Below are 14,659 nucleotides of genomic sequence, written 5' to 3' on the forward strand. Positions count from 1 at the left end.
AATCCAGTATACAAGAATAGTACACAACAAGAAATGCCACATTCAGTCAATCCACCCCGAATCCTTGCAGCCGTGTTGAGCATGGCGGTCGAGGACTCAAACTGTACCGTTCAAGTCCTTGTCTCAGAGGCACTGAGTTGATTGGTATGGAGCCAGGCACCTCCTGATCTGAATCTTGAACTGGCTCCAAATTCTGCATGTCCACACCCCCTGTAGTAGATGATTGAGAATTAGTAGCAGTCACCACCGGCCATGTGCACTGGCTCAAAATTCAGCATGTCCACACCCCATGTAGTAGATGATTGAGAATTAGTAGCAGTCACCACCGGATCCACTGTCAGGATGATCCATCCTCTCTCCTTCATCAGCTTCAGATCCCACTGTTTCCCTGAGCAGGAAGGTCTGGAATTGAAAATACAGAGGACATTAAACAACATTCACTCAGTACATGGCACTCATTTTGGTTTATAAGCTGGAAATTGAGCCATCAGTGCAGAGTCAAGAGTGTCAGGATGGCCGAGTGGTCTAAGGCGCTGCGTTCAGGTCACAGTCTCCTTTGGAGGCTTGGGTTCGAATCCCACTTCTGACAAGTGTCTTTTGCGAGGTGGAAAATTTTTTTTACTTTTTTTTTCCAAGCACCCGTATCAAAAACAATGTCAACAGTTTTTGTAAATTATCGATAAGATCTATTGTCCGTTGCTTGCACTAATTTCCTGAAGTTGGCTAAATCGCAGTAAATCGGTAAAGCGGGAAATCACAGCATCTTCAACAAATTGTGATAGAGGGGCAGAGATAAAGGTTTTGACCCTACATATCAAGAGCGCAGCTGTCAATAGTTCAGCAGGTTCACAGTGCAGAAGGTTCAGTGGCACCAGGGTCCCCTGCGTCCCAATCACAGCTGGTTTTTAACTTCTGTATTCAGAGCATGGGAGGGGTGTGTTGCATCGTGCACACATGGTGCCTGTTTCGCAGATAAGTTTTAATAAATACACAGAGAATAATATAGAGTCATTGGCCACGAGGAACACCTTCCCTGGCCTTTTATTCTCTCCGGTTCCACGTCACTGCGCCTACCATCCAACTCCAAAACTCGGGGGAGACTAACACTCCCTACCTCCCTTGGTGTGCATCATAGGCGTGCCCATGACAAACACAACATTTCTCCTTAACCAATACAAAACAAACATAGCTGCTAAAAAAAAAAGATACTATACTAATCCAGTATAAAAGAATAGTACACAACAAGAAATGCCACATTCAGTCAATCCACCCCGAATCCTTGCAGCCGTGTTGAGCATGGCGGTCGAGGACTCAAACTGTACCGTTCAAGTCCTTGTCTCAGAGGCACTGAGTTGATTGGTATGGAGCCAGGCACCTCCTGATCTGAATCTTGAACTGGCTCCAAATTCTGCATGTCCACACCCCCTGTAGTAGATGATTGAGAATTAGTAGCAGTCACCACCGGCCATGTGCACTGGCTCAAAATTCAGCATGTCCACACCCCATGTAGTAGATGATTGAGAATTAGTAGCAGTCACCACCGGATCCACTGTCAGGATGATCCATCCTCTCTCCTTCATCAGCTTCAGATCCCACTGTTTCCCTGAGCAGGAAGGTCAGGAATTGAAAATACAGAGGACATTAAACAACATTCACTCAGTACATGGCACTCATTTTGGTTTATAAGCTGGAAATTGAGCCATCAGTGCACTGTCAAGAGTGTTATGATGGCCGAGTGGTCTAAGGCGCTGCGTTCAGGTCGCAGTCTCCTTTGGAGATGTGGGTTCGAATCCTACTTCTGACAAGTGTCTTTTGCGAGGTGGATACATTTTTTGACTTTTTTTTTCCAAGCACCCTTATCAAAAACAATGTCAACAGTTTCTGTAAATTATTGATAAGATCTATTGTCCGTTGCTTGCACTAATTTCCTGAAGTTGGCTAAATCGCAGTAAATCGGTAAAGCGGGAAATCACAGCATCTTCAACAAATCGTGATAGAGGGGCAGAGATTAAGGTTTCGACCCTACATATCAAGAGCGCAGCTGTCAATAGTTCAGCAGGTTCACAGTGCAGAAGGTTCAGTGGCACCAGGGTCCCCTGCATCCCAATCACAGCTGGTTTTTAACTTCTGTATTCAGGGCATGGGAGGGGTGTGTTGCATCGTGCACACACAGTGCCTGTTTTGCAGATAAGTTTTAATAAATACACAGAGAATAATATAGAGTCTTTGGCCACGAGGAACACCTTCCCCTACCTTTTATTCTCTCCGATTCCACATCACCGCACCTACCATCCAACTCCAAAACTCGGGGGAGACTAACACTCCCTACCTCCCTTGGTGTGCATCATGGGCGTGCCCATGACGAACACAACATTTCTCCTTAACCAATACAAAACAAACATAGCTGCTCAAAAAAAAGATACTATACTAATCCAGTATACAAGAATAGTACACAACAATAAATACCACATTCAGTCATTCCACCCCGAATCCTTGCAGCCGTGTTGAGCATGGCGGTCGAGGACTCAAACTGTACCGTTCAAGTCCTTGTCTCAGAGGCACTGAGTTGATTGGTATGGAGCCAGGCACCTCCTGATCTGAATCTTGAACTGGCTCCAAATTCTGCATGTCCACACCCCTTGTAGTAGATGATTGAGAATTAGTAGCAGTCCCCACCGGCCATATGCACTGGCTCAAAATTCTGCAAGTCCACACCCCATGTAGTAGATGATTGAGAATTAGTAGCAGTCACCACAGGGTCCACTGTCAGGATGATCCATCCTCTCTCCTTCATCAGCTTCAGATCCCACTGTTTCCCTGAGCAGGAAGGTCTGGAATTGAAAATACAGAGGACATTAAATAACATTCACTCAGTGCATGGCACTCATTTTGGTTTATAAGCTGGAAATTGAGCCATCAGTCTGGTGTCAAGAGTGTCAGGATGGCCGGGTGGTCTAAGGTGCTGTATTCAGGTCACAGTCTCCCTTGGAGACATGGGTTCAAACCCCTCATCTGACAAGTGTCTTTGCAAGGTGGATACATTTTTGGACTTTTTTTTCCAAGCACCCTTACCAAAAACAATGTCAACAGTTTCTGTAAATTATCGATAAGATCTATTGTCCGTTGCTTGCACTAATTGCCTGAAGTTGGCTAAATCGCAGTAAATCGGTAAAGCAGGAAATCACAGCATCTTCAACAAATCATGATAGAGGGGCCGAGATAAAGGTTTCGACCCTACATATCAAAAGCACAGCTGTCCATAGTTCAGCAGCTTCACAGTGCAGAAGGTTCAGTGGCACCAGGGTCCCCTGCGTCCCAATCACAGCTGGTTTTTAACTTCTGTATTCTGGGCATGGGAGGGGTATGTTGCATCATGCACACACAGTGCCTGTTTCGCATATAAGTTTTAATAAATACACAGAGAATAATATAGAGTCATTGGCCACGAGGAACACCTTCCCTGACCTTTTATTCTCTCCGGTTCCACGTCACTGCGCCTACCATCCAACTCCAAAACTCGGGGGAGACTAACACTCCCTACCTCCCTTGGTGTGCATCATAGGCGTGCCCATGACGAACACAACATTTCTCCTTAACCAATACAAAACAAACATAGGTGCTAAAAAAAAAGATACTATACTAAACCAGTATACAAGAATAGTACACAACAAGAAATGCCACATTCAGTCAATCCACCCCGAATCCTTGCAGCCGCGTTGAGCATGGCGGTCGAGGACTCAAACTGTACCGTTCAAGTCCTTGTCTCAGAGGCACTGAGTTGATTGGTATAGAGCCAGGCACCTCCTGATCTGAATCTTGAACTGGCTCCAAATTCTGCATGTCCACACCCCCTGTAGTAGATGATTGAGAATTAGTAGCAGTCACCACCGGCCATGTCCACTGGCTCAAAATTCAGCATGTCCACACCCCATGTAGTAGATGATTGAGAATTAGTAGCAGTCACCACCGGATCCACTGTCAGGATGATCCATCCTCTCTCCTTCATCAGCTTCAGATCCCACTGTTTCCCTGAGCAGGAAGGTCTGGAATTGAAAATACAGAGGACATTAAACAACATTCACTCAGTACATGGCACTCATTTTGGTTTATAAGCTGGAAATTGAGCCATCAGTCCAGAGTCAAGAGTGTCAGGATGGCCGAGTGTTCTAAGGCACTGCGTTCAGGTCGCAGTCTCCTTTGAAGGCGTGGGTTTGAATCCCACTTCTGACAAGTGTCTTTTGCGAGGTGGATACATTTTTTGACTTTTTTTTTCCAAGCACCCGTATCAAAAACAATGTCAACAGTTTTTGTAAATTATCAATAAGATCTATTTTCCGTTGCTTGCACTAATTTCCTGAAGTTGGCTAAATCGCAGTAAATCGGTAAAGCGGGAAATCACAGCATCTTCAACAAATCGTGATAGAGGGGCAGAGATAAAGGTTTTGACCCTACATATCAAGAGCGCAGCTGTCAATAGTTCAGCAGGTTCACAGTGCAGAAGGTTCAGTGGCACCAGGGTCCCCTGCGTCTCAATCACAGCTGGTTTTTAACTTCTGTATTCAGAGCATGGGAGGGGTGTGTTGCATCGTGCACACATGGTGCCTGTTTCGCAGATAAGTTTTAATAAATACACAGAGAATAATATAGAGTCATTGGCCACGAGGAACACCTTCCCTGGCCTTTTATTCTCTCCGGTTCCACGTCACCGCGCCTACCATCCAACTCCAAAACTCGGGGGAGACTAACACTCCCTACCTCCCTTGGTGTGCATCATAGGCGTGCCCATGACGAACACAACATTTCTCCTTAACCAATACAAAACAAACATAGCTGCTAAAAAAAAAGATACTATACTAATCCAGTATACAAGAATAGTACACAACAAGAAATGCCACATTCAGTCAATCCACCCCGAATCCTTGCAACCGTGTTGAGCATGGCGGTCGAGGACTCAAACTGTACCGTTCAAGTCCTTGTCTCAGAGGCACTGAGTTGATTGGTATGGAGCCAGGCACCTCCTGATCTGAATCTTGAACTGGCTCCAAATTCTGCATGTCTACACCCCCTGTAGTAGATGATTGAGAATTAGTAGCAGTCACCACCGGCCATATGCACTGGCTCAAAATTCTGCATGTCCACACCCCATGTAGTAGATGATTGAGAATTAGAAGCAGTCACCACAGGGTCCACAGTCAGGATGATCCATCCTCTCTCCTTCATCAGCTTCAGATCCCACTGTTTCCCTGAGCAGGAAGGTCTGGAATTGAAAATACAGAGGACATTAAATAACATTCACTCAGTACATGGCACTCATTTTGGTTTATAAGCTGGAAATTGAGCCATCAGTCTGGTGTCAAGAGTGTCAGGATGGCCAGGTGGTCTAAGGTGCTGCGTTCAAGTCACATTCTCCCTTGGAGACGTGGGTTCGAATCCCACTTCTGACAAGTGTCTTTTGCGAGGTGGATACATTTTTGGACTTTTTTTTCCCATGCACCCGTATCAAAAACAATGTCAACAGTTTCTGTAAATTATCGATAAGATCTATTGTCCGTTGCTTGCACTAATTTCCTGAAGTTGGCTAAATCGCAGTAAATCGGTAAAGCGGGAAATCACAGCATCTTCATCAAATCGTGATAGAGGGGCAGAGATGAAGGTTTCGACCCTACATATCAAGAGCGCAGCTGTCAATAGTTCAGCAGGTTCACAGTGCAGAAGGTTCAGTGGCACCAGGGTCCCCTGCGTCCCAATCACAGCTGGTTTTTAACTTCTGTATTCAGGGGATGGGAGGGGTGGGGGTGTTGCATCGTGCACACACAGTGCCTGTTTTGCAGATAAGTTTTAATAAATACACAAAGAATAATATGGAGTCTTTGGCCACGAGTAACACCTTCCCCTACCTTTTATTTTCTCTGATTCCACATCACCGCACCTACCATCCAACTCCAAAACTCGGGGGAGACTAACACTCCCTACCTCCCTTGGTGTGCATCATGGGCTTCCCCATGACGAACACAACATTTCTCCTTAACCAATACAAAACAAACATAGCTGCTCCAAAAAAAGATACTATACTAATCCAGTATACAAGAATAGTACACAACAATAAATACCACATTCAGTCAATCCACCCCGAATCCTTGCAGCCGCGTTGAGCATGGCGGTCGAGGACTCAAACTGTACCGTTCAAGTCCTTGTCTCAGAGGCACTGAGTTGATTGGTATGGAGCCAGGCACCTCCTGATCTGAATCTTGAACTGGCTCCAAATTCTGCATGTCTACACCCCCTGTAGTAGATGATTGAGAATTAGTAGCAGTCACCACCGGCCATATGCACTGGCTCAAAATTCTGCATGTCCACACCCCATGTAGTAGATGATTGAGAATTAGAAGCAGTCACCACAGGGTCCACAGTCAGGATGATCCATCCTCTCTCCTTCATCAGCTTCAGATCCCACTGTTTCCCTCAGCAGGAAGGTCTGGAATTGAAAATACAGAGGACATTAAATAACATTCACTCAGTACATGGCACTCATTTTGGTTTATAAGCTGGAAATTGAGCCATCAGTCTGGTGTCAAGAGTGTCAGGATGGCCAGGTGGTCTAAGGTGCTGCGTTCAGGTCACAGTCTCCCTTGGAGACGTGGGTTCGAATCCCACTTCTGACAAGTGTCTTTTGCGAGGTGGATACATTTTTGGACTTTTTTTTTCTAAGCACCCGTATAAAAAACAATGTCAACAGTTTCTGTAAATTATCGATAAGATCTATTGTCCGTTGCTTGCACTAATTTCCTGAATTTGGCTAAATCGCAGTAAATCGGTAAAGCGGGAAATCACAGCATCTTCAACAAATCGTGATAGAGGGGCAGAGATGAAGGTTTGGACCCTACATATCAAGAGCGCAGCTGTCAATAGTTCAGCAGGTTCACAGTGCAGAAGGTTCAGTGGCACCAGGGTCCCCTGCGTCCCAATCACAGCTGGATTTTAACTTCTATATTCAGGGCATGGGAGGGGTGTGTTGCATCGTGCACACACGGTGCCTGTTTCGCAGATACATTTTAATAAATACACAGAGAATAATATAGAGTCATTGGCCACGAGGAACACCTTCCCTGACCTTTCATTCTCTCCGGTTCCACTTCACCGCGCCTACCATCCAACTCCAAAACTCGGGGGAGACTAACACTCCCTACCTCCCTTGGTGTGCATCAGAGGCGTGCCCATGACGAACACAACATTTCTCCTTAACCAATACAAAACAAACATAGCTGCTCAAAAAAAAGATACTATACTAATCCAGTATACAAGAATAGTAGACAACAAGAAATGCCACATTCAGTCAATCCACCCCGAATCCTTGCAGCCGCGTTGAGCATGGCGGTCGAGGACTCAAACTGTACCGTTCAAGTCCTTGTCTCAGAGGCACTGAGTTGATTGGTATGGAGCCAGGCACCTCCTGATCTGAATCTTGAACTGGCTCCAAATTCTGCATGTCCACACCCCCTGTAGTAGATGATTGAGAATTTGTAGCAGTCACCACCGGCCATGTGCACTGGCTCAAAATTCAGCATGTCCACACCCCATGTAGTAGATGATTGAGAATTAGTAGCAGTCACCACCGGATCCACTGTCAGGATGATCCATCCTCTCTCCTTCATCAGCTTCAGATCCCACTGTTTCCCTGAGCAGGAAGGTCTGGAATTGAAAATACAGAGGACATTAAACAACATTCACTCAGTACATGGCACTCATTTTGGTTTATAAGCTGGAAATTGAGCTATCAGTGCAGTGTCAAGAGTGTTAGGATGGCCGAGTGGTCTAAGGCGCTGCGTTCAGCTAGCAGTCTCCTTTGGAGGCGTGGGTTCGAATCCCACTTCTGACAAGTGTCTTTTGCGAGGTGGATACATTTTTGGACTTTTTTTTTCCAAGCACCCGTATCAAAAACAGTGTCAACAGTTTCTGTAAATTATCGATAAGATCTATTGTCCGTTGCTTGCACTAATTGCCTGAAGTTGGCTAAATCGCAGTAAATCAGTAAAGCAGGAAATCACAGCATCTTCAACAAATCTTGATAGAGGGGCCGAGATAAAGGTTTCGACCCTACATATCAAAAGCACAGCTGTCAATAGTTCAGCAGGTTCACAGTGCAGAAGGTTCAATGGCACCAGGGTCCCCTGCGTCCCAATCACAGCTGGTTTTTAACTTCTGTATTCAGGGCATGGGAGGGGTGTGTTGCATCGTGCACACACAGTGCCTGTTTCGCAAATACGTTTTAATAAATACACAGAGAATAATATAGAGTCATTGGCCACGAGGAACACCTTCCCTGACCTTTTATTCTCTCCGGTTCCACGTCACCGCGCCTACCATCCAACTCCAAAACTCGGGGGAGACTAACACTCCCTACCTCCCTTGGTGTGCATCATAGGCGTGCCCATGACGAACACAACATTTCTCCTTAACCAATACAAAACAAACATAGCTGCTCAAAAAAAAGATACTATACTAAACCAGTATACAAGAATAGTACACAACAAGAAATGCCACATTAAGTCAATCCACCCCGAATCCTTGCAGCCGCGTTGAGCATGGCGGTCAAGGACTCAAACTGTACCGTTCAAGTCCTTGTCTCAGAGGCACTGAGTTGATTGGTATGGAGCCAGGCACCTCCTGATCTGAATCTTGAACTGGCTCCAAATTCTGCATGTCCACACCCCCTGTAGTAGATGACTGAGAATTAGTAGCAGTCACCACCGGACATGTGCACTGGCTCAAAATTTAGCATGTCCACACCCCATGTAGTAGATGATTGAGAATTAGTAGCAGTCACCACCGGATCCACTGTCAGGATGATCCATCCTCTCTCCTTCATCAGCTTCAGATCCCACTGTTTCCCTGAGCAGGAAGGTCTGGAATTGAAAATACAGAGGACATTAAACAAGATTCACTCAGTACATGGCACTCATTTTGGTTTATAAGCTGGAAATTGAGCCATCAGTGCATTGTCAGGATGGCAGAGTGGTCTAAGGCGCTGCGTTCAGGTCGCAGTCTCCCTTGGAGGCGTGGGTTCGAATCCCACTTCTGACAAGTGTCTTTTGCGAGGTGGATTCATTTTTTGACTTTTTTTTTCCAAGCATCCGTATCAAAAACAATGTCAACAGTTGCTGTAAATTATCGATAAGATCTATTGTCCGTTGCTTGCACTAATTTCCTAAAGTTGGCTAAATCGCAGTAAATCGGTAAAGCGGGAAATCACAGCATCTTCAACAAATCGTGATAGAGGGGCAGAGATAAAGGTTTCGACCCTACATATCAAGAGCGCAGCTGTCAATAGTTCAGCAGGTTCACAGTGCAGAAGGTTCAGTGGCACCAGGGTCCCCTGCGTCCCAATCACAGCTGGTTTTTAACTTCTGTATTCAGGACATGGGAGGGGTGTGTTGCATCGTGCACACACAGTGCCTGTTTCGCAGATAAGTTTTAATAAATACACAGAGAATAATATAGAGTCATTGGCCACGAGGAACACCTTCCCTGACCTTTTATTCTCTCCGGTTCCACATCACCGCGCCTACCATCCAACTCCAAAACTCGGGGGAGACTAACACTCCCTACCTCCCTTGGTGTGCATCATAGGCGTGCCCATGACGAACACAACATTTCTCCTTAACCAATACAAAACAAACATAGCTGCTCAAAAAAAAGATACTATACTAATCCAGTATACAAGAATAGTACACAACAAGAAATGCCACATTCAGTCAATCCACCCCGAATCCTTGCAGCCGCGTTGAGCATGGCGGTCGAGGACTCAAACTGTACCGTTCAAGTCCTTGTCTCAGAGGCACTGAGTTGATTGGTATGGAGCCAGGCACCTCCTGATCTGAATCTTGAACTGGCTCCAAATTCTGCATGTCCACACCCCTTGTAGTAGATGATTGAGAATTAGTAGCAGTCACCACCGGCCATGTGCACTGGCTCAAACTTCTGCATGTCCACACCCCATGTAGTCGATGATTGAGAATTAGTAGCAGTCACCACCGGATTCACTGTCAGGATGATCCATCCTCTCTCCTTCATCAGCTTCAGATCCCACTGTTTCCCTGAGCAGGAAGGTCTGGACTTGAAAATACAGAGGACATTAAACAACATTCACTCAGTACATGGCACTCATTTTGGTTTATACGCTCGAAATTGAGCCATGAGCGAGGTGCGAAGAGTGTCAGGATGGCCTAGTGGTCTAAGGTGCTGCGTTCAGGTCGCATCCTCCCTTGGAAGTGTGGGTTCAAATCCCACTTCTGACAAGTGTATTTTGCGAGGTGGATACATTTTTGGACTTTTTTTCCCAAGCACCGTATCAAAAACAATGTCAACAGTTTCTGTAAATTATCGATAAGATCTACTTTCCGTTGCTTGCACTAATTGCCTGAAGTTGGCTAAATCGCAGTAAATCGGTAAAGCAGGAAATCACAGCATCTTCAACAAATCGTGATAGAGGGGCCGAGATAAAGGTTTCGACCCTACATATCAAAAGGGCAGCTGTCAATAGTTCAGCAGGTTAACAGTGCAGAAGGTTCAGTGGCACCAGGGTCTCCTGCGTTCCAATCATAGCTGGTTTTTTACTTCTGTATTCAGGGGATGGGAGGGTTGGGGGTGTTGCGTCGTGCACACACAGTGCCTGTTTTGCAGAGAAGTTTTAATAAATACACAAAGAATAATATGGAGTCTTTGGCCACGAGGAACACCTTCCCCTACCTTTTATTCTCTCCGATTCCACATCACCGCACCTACCATCCAACTCCAAATCTCGGGGGAGACTAACACTCCCTACCTCCCTTGGTGTGCATCATGGGCGTGCCCAGGACGAACACAACATTTCTCCTTAACCAATACAAAACAAACATAGCTGCTCAAAAAAAAGATACTATACTAATCCAGTTTACAAGAATAGTACACAACAATAAATACCACATTCAGTCAATCCACCCCGAATCCTTGCAGCCGCGTTGAGCATGGCGGTCGAGGACTCAAACTGTACCGTTCAAGTTCTTGTCTCAGAGGCACTGAGTTGATTGGTATGGAGCCAGGCACCTCCTGGTCTGAATCATGAACTGGCTCCAAATTCTGCATGTCCACACCCCCTGTAGTAGATGATTGAGAATTAGTAGCAGTCACCACCGGCCATATGCACTGGCTCAAAATTCTGCAAGTCCACACCCCATGTAGTAGATGATTGAGAATTAGTAGCAGTCACCACAGGGTCCACTGTCAGGATGATCCATCCTCTCTCCTTCATCAGCTTCAGATCCCACTGTTTCCCTGAGCAGGAAGGTCTGGAATTCAAAATACAGAGGACATTACATAACATTCACTCAGTACATGTCACTCATTTTGGTTTATAAGCTGGAAATTGAGCCATCAGTGTGGTGCTAAGAGTGTCAGGATGGCTGGGTGGTCTAAGGCGCTGCTTTCAGGTCGCAGTCTCCTTTGGAGGCGTGGGTTCGAATCCCACTTCTGACAAGTGTCTTTTGCGAGGTGGATACATTTTTTGACTTTTTTTTTCCAAGCACCCGTATCAAAAACAATGGCAACAGTTTCTGTAAATTATCGATAAGATCTATTGTCCGTTGCTTGCACTAATTTCCTGAAGTTGGCTAAATCGCAGTAAATCGGTAAAGCGGGAAATCACAGCATCTTCAACAAATCGTGATAGAGGGGCAGAGATAAAGGTTTTGACCCTACATATCAAGAGCGCAGCTGTCAATAGTTCAGTAGGTTCACAGTGCAGAAGGTTCAGTGGCACCAGGGTCCCCTGCGTCCCAATCACAGCTGGTTTTAACTTCTGTATTCAGGGCATGGGAGGGGTGTGTTGCATCGTGCACACATGGTGCCTGTTTCGCAGATAAGTTTTAATAAATACACAGAGAATAATATAGAGTCATTGGCCACGAGGAACACCTTCCCTGGCCTTTTATTCTCTCCGGTTCCACGTCACCGCGCCTACCATCCAACTCCAAAACTCGGGGGAGACTAACACTCCCTACCTCCCTTGGTGTGCATCATAGGCGTGCCCATGACGAACACAACATTTCTCCTTAACCAATACAAAACAAACATAGCTGCTCAAAAAAAAGATACTATACTAATCCAGTATACAAGAATAGTACACAACAAGAAATGCCACATTCAGTCAATCCACCCCGAATCCTTGCAGCCGCGTTGAGCATGGCGGTCGAGGACTCAAACTGTACCGTTCAAGTCCTTGTCTCAGAGGCACTGAGTTGATTGGTATGGAGCCAGGCACCTCCTGATCTGAATCTTGAACTGGCTCCAAATTCTGCATGTCCACACCCCTTGTAGTAGATGATTGAGAATTAGTAGCAGTCACCACCGGCCATATGCACTGGCTCAAACTTCTGCATGTCCACACCCCAAGTAGTGGATGATTGAGAATTAGTAGCAGTCACCACCGGATTCACTGTCAGGATGATCCATCCTCTCTCCTTCATCAGCTTCAGATCCCACTGTTTCCCTGAGCAGGAAGGTCTGGAATTGAAAATACAGGAGGACATTAAAACACATTCACTCAGTACATGGCACTCATTTTGGTTTATACGCTCGAAATTGAGCCATGTGCAAGGTGTGAAGAGTGTCAGTATGGCCGAGTGGTCTAAGGCGCTGTGTTCAGGTCGCATTCTCCCTTGGAGGCGTGGGTTCAAATCCCACTTCTGACAAGTGCATTTTGCGAGGTGGATACATTTTTGGACTTTTTTTTCCCAAGCACCGTATCAAAAACAATGTCAACAGTTTCTGTAAATTATCGATAAGATCTATTTTCCGTTGCTTGCACTAATTGCCTGAAGTTGGCTAAATCGCAGTAAATCGGTAAAGCAGGAAATCACAGCATCTTCAACAAATCGTGATAGAGGGGCAGAGATAAAGGTTTTGACCCTACATATCAAGAGCGCAGCTGTCAATAGTTCAGCAGGTTCACAGTGCAGAAGGTTCAGTGGCACCAGGGTCCCCTGCGTCACAATCACAGCTGGTTTTTAACTTCTGTATTCAGGGCATGGGAGGGGTGTGTTGCATCGTGCACACATGGTGTCTGTTTCGCAGATAAGTTTGAATAAATACACAGAGAATAATATAGAGTCATTGGCCACGAGGAACACCTTCCCTGGCCTTTTATTCTCTCCGGTTGCACGTCACCGCACCTACCATCCAACTCCAAAACTCGGGGAGACTAACACTCCCTACCTCCCTTGGTGTGCATCATAGGCGTGCCCATGACGAACACAACATTTCTCCTTAACCAATACAAAACAAACATAGATGCTCAAAAAAAAGATACTATACTAATCCAGTATACAAGAATAGTACACAACAAGAAATGCCACATTCAGTCAATCCACCCCGAATCCTTGCAGCCGCGTTGAGCATGGCGGTCGAGGACTCAAACTGTACCGTTCAAGTCCTTGTCTCAGAGGCACTGAGTTGATTGGTATGGAGCCAGGCAACTCCTGATCTGAATCTTGAACTGGCTCCAAATTCTGCATGTCCACACCCCCTGTAGTAGATGATTGAGAATTAGTAGCAGTCACCACCGGCCATGTGCACTGGCTCAAAATTCAGCATGTCCACACCCCATGTAGTAGATGATTGAGAATTAGTAGCAGTCACCACCGGATCCACTGTCAGGATGATCCATCCTCTCTCCTTCATCAGCTTCAGATTCCACTGTTTCCCTGAGCAGAAAGGTCTGGAATTGAAAATGCAGAGGACATTTAACAACATTCACTCAGTACATGGCACTCATTTTGGTTTATAAGCTGGAAATTGAGCCATCAGTGCAGTGTCAGGATGGCCGAGTGGTCTAAGGCGCTGTGTTTAGGTCGCAGTCTCCTTTGGAGGCGTGGGTTCGAATCCCACTTCTGACAAGTGTCTTTTGCGAGGTGGATACATTTTTGGACTTTTTTTTTCCAAGCATCCGTATCAAAAACAATGTCAACAGTTTCTGTAAATTATCAATAAGATCTATTGTCCGTTGCTTGCACTAATTTCCTAAAGTTGGCTAAATCGCAGTAAATCGGTAAAGCGGGAAATCACAGCATCTTCAACAAATCGTGAAAGAGGGGCAGAGATAAAGGTTTCGACCCTATATATCAAGAGCGCAACTGTCAATAGTTCAGCAGGTTCACAGTGCAGAAGGTTCAGTGGCACCAGGGTCCCCTGCGTCCCAATCACAGCTGGTTTTTAACTTCTGTATTCAGGGCATGGGAGGGGTGTGTTGCATCGTGCACACACGGTGCCTGTTTCGCAGATAAGTTTTAATAAATACACAGAGAATAATATAGAGTCATTGGCCACGAGGAACACCTTCCCTGACCTTTTATTCTCTCCGGTTCCACATCACCGCGCCTACCATCCAACTCCAAAACTGGGGGGAGACTAACACTCCCTACCTCCCTTGGTGTGCATCATAGGCGTGCCCATGACGAACACAACATTTCTCCTTAACCAATACAAAACAAACATAGCTTCTCAAAAAAAAGATACTATACTAATCCAGTATACAAGAATAGTACACAACAAGAAATGCCACATTCAGTCAATCCACCCCGAATCCTTGCAGCCGCGTTGAGCATGGCGGTCGAGGACTCAAACTGTA

At 45.7% G+C, this 14,659-nt stretch overlaps 2 non-coding genes across 2 annotated transcripts; both read left to right on the forward strand.

Moving 5' to 3' along the window:
- Window positions 1-8,998: 8,998 nt before the first annotated feature.
- Window positions 8,999-9,081, forward strand: TRNAL-CAG (transfer RNA leucine (anticodon CAG)). The gene has a single exon. It is a non-coding gene; the product is annotated as a tRNA-Leu (tRNA).
- Window positions 9,082-13,845: 4,764 nt separating this feature from the next.
- On the forward strand, window positions 13,846-13,928 carry TRNAL-UAG (transfer RNA leucine (anticodon UAG)). The gene has a single exon. It is a non-coding gene; the product is annotated as a tRNA-Leu (tRNA).
- The last annotated feature ends 731 nt before the right edge of the window (window positions 13,929-14,659 follow it).

This window comes from Pleurodeles waltl, unplaced genomic scaffold, assembly GCF_031143425.1.
Source record: "Pleurodeles waltl isolate 20211129_DDA unplaced genomic scaffold, aPleWal1.hap1.20221129 scaffold_39, whole genome shotgun sequence".
NCBI lineage: Eukaryota > Metazoa > Chordata > Amphibia > Caudata > Salamandridae > Pleurodeles > Pleurodeles waltl.